This window comes from Melospiza georgiana, chromosome 23 (assembly GCF_028018845.1).
Source record: "Melospiza georgiana isolate bMelGeo1 chromosome 23, bMelGeo1.pri, whole genome shotgun sequence".
NCBI lineage: Eukaryota > Metazoa > Chordata > Aves > Passeriformes > Passerellidae > Melospiza > Melospiza georgiana.
In genome coordinates, this window is record NC_080452.1 from 6,373,328 (window position 1) to 6,377,685 (window position 4,358).

Here is a 4,358-nt window from a genome sequence, read left to right on the forward strand (position 1 = left end):
AATGCACTTAAATCTCTCCAATGACACAAGGTAAAGATAGTTTTTCCCTTCCGTGGTTTATCCTGCCAGTGAGCAGTGATAAGGCTTGACAGAAACTACTGAATATTTTGCTCAAAATAAATTCAAAAGCCCCAAGAGCACATCCAGGGTAAGAAGAAGATAAATGCTTGCAAGAGGTTTCTTTCATTGTGTTGTCCCCAGAGCAGAATTCTGGATTATTGCAACAAATTTCAGGCTGGGCAGAGAAGAATGAGCTGCTGCATCCTGCCCTTCTGCTCTTTGTGAAGTGCTGAATTTGTTTTAAATCCAGCTTGAAAAATCTAAATAAGCACATGTCACAATTTCAAGGGTTTTTTTTCTCTTTTCACAGCTTGATTGAACTATATTTTTGCAGGGGAAAAAAAGACATACAGACTAAATAAATAAGAATACAAGTGCTATATTTTAGTATTTTATATGTTCCATGTAAATTCCCAGCAGTTCAACAGGTGTGTTTAAAGACTGTGCTTATGTTTGCAGAAATAATGTCATATTTCTGTTTGCAGAAATATGTCTGCAGAGTTTGCAGAAATAATTCTGCCTAGCTGGGTTTGCTTTTTGTTGCCATTATTATTTATATGTACATAATGGCAAAGCCATAATAGGAGCCAGTTTGTGCCTTTGAAAAATAAAGTGAAAGCAGGAGTTGGGCTTCTAGCAACACTATATATTTCATATATAATTATATATATTTTATAAATATCAGCTTCACCAGCCACGGTCCAACTTTGCATTGACTCTGGAATTTTGGGGTCTTGTAGGGATGATTTATTTCTCTTCCACACCATAATTTATTACTCCAGTACCTCTGTACCCTAAGTCTCCATCCCCTGTGTCTGCCCCCAGCCTACCTCAAGTCATTTTCCTTTGGCCCCATCATTAAAAGACTTTATTTTCTTAATTCAATATATTTAATGCTCCCATTCCCTGTCCATCCCTCTTTACCATATTTCTTTATATAATATTTTTAGTGATGGAGCAGCTCCTGAGGAAGGATTTATGTGGCTCAGCTCAGAGCTGTGCCTGGGGGGTTTGGTATTTGGAATATCTGGAATTGCTTTTTCTTATTGTTTGGGACTCTGTTCACTATTTCTTCTTTTACTTAAAAATAATATAAATCCAAGTGTACTTTGCAAATTTGATCCATAATAAGAGAAGCACCATTTCAGTCTGATCAAGCCAAAATCTTTCTACTGGCTCTGTAACACTTCCCCATGTAAAACCACCCATCAGATCAGCTTTTATTTTGCCTAAATGTGCTGGGATTGCACATGGAAGACTCTGCTTGGCCGAGTGGCAGCAGGATTGTGCAAGAAACTACTTTATCTGATTCCAAAATGAAGAGTTGAGGCCGTGGAGGCTGAATTTTCCCATTAGATGGCAGCAGCTGCAGCAATTCCTCCCCACTGCAATCTTGCTGCTGCAGGGAAGGACCAGGGAGCTCCAACAGGGCCTGAAGTGGGAGCTGAAAAAAAAAAAAGAATTCCCAGAACAGCAGGCAGAAAGAAATGTCTATCTTGTTCCCCTGGAAATCATCTCTAGAAAAAAAAGGATGGAGTTTGTGCCCAAAGCATGAGTTACTACACTCCAAACTTGGAAATGAATTTTTCATTGCCAGGCTGGGGGAAACACGGGGCAGGCAATAAATCACGCTGGAAAAAATTGGGCAGCATGTTGCACTTGAAAGCATCTTTCACCTTTAATAATTCACATTCCAGCAAACATTCCCACTCTGGGATCAAAGGCACCGCTCCTTTGCAAGCCATTCAATGCCTGCACAGTATTTGGAAGAGGATCAAGGCCTGGGATATTAATAGCAAGAGGGAAATGCATATTTGTTTGGACCACGAGATGGTTTTTTTTAAATCAGGTGGTTTCCTTTTAAGCTGTTTGAAATTCCTCAAGGCGCTCCACAAGAATTAGAGGAGCTGCCTCAGCCAAGCCAAGATTGGGAAGATCTCGGATCCCAGCCCAAAGTCAGCAGGGATTTACCATCATCCTGCTTGGATGAATCCACCTTGGAAGCAGAGAACCCACACGAGCTTCTGACAAGTTGGAACAAATCTTCAACCACAGCTTTCAGTGCCCCAGCCGTGGGATTTGGGTTTTGCCCAGGAGTGTTTCCCAGAATTTCACCCCATTTCCCTGGAAAGGCAGCAAAATTGAGATGAGGAGACAATCCCACTCCCCTGGGCTGGGATTGACAGGGCAGGAAATGCAAACCTGAGGAGAGGAAGTCCTTTTTCTTGCAATGTTTAATTCATCTGCAGAACTCAGCGCTGCAGGAAGTTGTTGAGGCTGAGAACTTAAACAAGGCTGAAATCTAAACAAGGTTGCTGTAAAGGGTCTGGTGGAACAGGGGGAGTGGAATGAGACAATCTCTAAGGTTCTTCCAACCCAAACCAGTCCAGGATTCTATGAAAATGCATCTGAGAGATAACAAAAACACCCTTCACACCCACAATCAAGAGCTGACTGAAAATATGTTTAATTGCAGTTAAATACTGAAGTTCATGCCTGAGAGTAGGGTGAGGCTGAGACCCCTGGCTCCTCCATTCTCCCAAACTTTTCATACTAGGGGTGGCTCCAGGGACATTTTTTTGCCCCATTTCCAGCCCTTTACTCCTTGAAGCCTTTCCCACAATTTTTAGGGCTTTCCCACATATTTTTAGGGGTTGTTAACTGTGTGCTCAGTTGTCACTTGACCTGTGGGAATGGGCACCCATGTCCCCCATGGGGTGGGGATAAGTGGGGTTCAGGGGGATAAATGGGTCTCCCAGGAGGTGCTGGAGGGTCTGGGGGTGGCTGTGGGGTGATACTGGGGACTAATGGGCTGCTGGGGGATGAAGGGAGGTGTTAGGGATGCTGTGGGATGTGGCTATGAAAGATTTTGGGGGTTCTGGAGGGTGTTGGGTGTGCTGTGGGCTCAGGAAGATGCTGAGGGTTCCTGTGGGTGCTGTGTGGGATGTCTCAAGGTCCTGGTGGGGGCTCAGGTGTTTCTTGGGGGATCTGTGAGTGATGGGGGATCGGGCAGGTGCTGGGGGTGGTCTCAAGGTGTTTATGGGCTCAGGTAGGTCCTGGTGGGGTTTCTCTGTGTAATGAGGGGGTCAGGCAGTTGCTGGGGACGGTCTCAATGTATTTATGGGCTCAGATGGATGCTGGGAGGGTGTTAGGGGTCTTGAGGAGCTCTGATGATCCAGGTGAGGCTCAGGCTGGTGTGGGTTCGGGATAATCATGGACTGAGATGGATGATGGAGAAGGGCGTCTCCATATTCTGGGCTGAAACGTGAGCCGGGAGTCTCAGGGGGACATTGGGGGTGCCAGCAGGGAGGGATGTGGGTGCTGGGGGCTATTGGGAGGTACTGGGGTGGTTGGGGATCCTGAGGGATGGTGGTGGCCCTGGGGCTGGCGTGGGTTTTGGGGGTTTTTGGGGGTCCCAGGACAGTGTTGGGTGTCCTGAGCGATGTTTGTGGCAATGCGAGGCCCTGAGGGTGTCACAGGTGTTGGGGGGTCCTGGGGGTTTTTGGGGGTCCCAGGACAGTGTGTTGGTGATCGCAGGGTGGTGTTAGGAGTTCCTGAGGAGTGTTTGGGACAGCAGAGGGGCAGGTGTTGGTGAGGTCCTGGGGAATGTTGAGCCTTTGGGCCGAGCAGGGTGTTGGGAGTCCTGGACAGTGTTGGGGGTCCCAGGCTGGCCCGGCCCGGGTGTTGAGGGCCCCGGGTAGGGCGGTGTTCCCTGGGCAGGGCTGGGTTCCCTGGGTGGTGTTGGGAGTCCCGGGGAGTGTTTGTGTTACTCGGACGGTGTTCCCTGAGGGATGTGGCAGACCCGGGCAATGTGGGGGTTGCCTGGGCAGTGTCGGTTCCGCGGGCAGTGTTGGTAGTCCCTGGGCAGTGTTGGTTCCCCGGACAATGTGGGGCTTCCCCAGGGCAGTGTTGGTTCCCTGAGCGGTGCGGCGTCCCCGCGCAGTGCTGGGGTTCCCCAGACGGTATTCTCTGGGCGGTGTGCGGGTCCCGGGGCAGTGTCGGTTTCCCGGGCAATGTGGGAGATCCCCGGGCGGTGTTGGTTCCCCGGGCACTGTCGGTTCCCCGGGCACTGTCGGAGATCCCCTGGCGGTGTTGGTTCCCCGGTCAATGCGGCGGTCCCGGGGCGGTGTTGGTTCCCCGGGTAATGTGGCGATCCCCGGGCAGCACGCAGGCCCCGGGCCGTGCCGGAAGCCGGAAGCGGGGCCAGGCCGTGCCCGCCCCGCCGCGGGAGGAGCCGGGGCCGGGGCCGGGGCCGGGGCCGGGGCTGGAGCCGGAGCGGAGCGGGCGGGGCCGCAGCC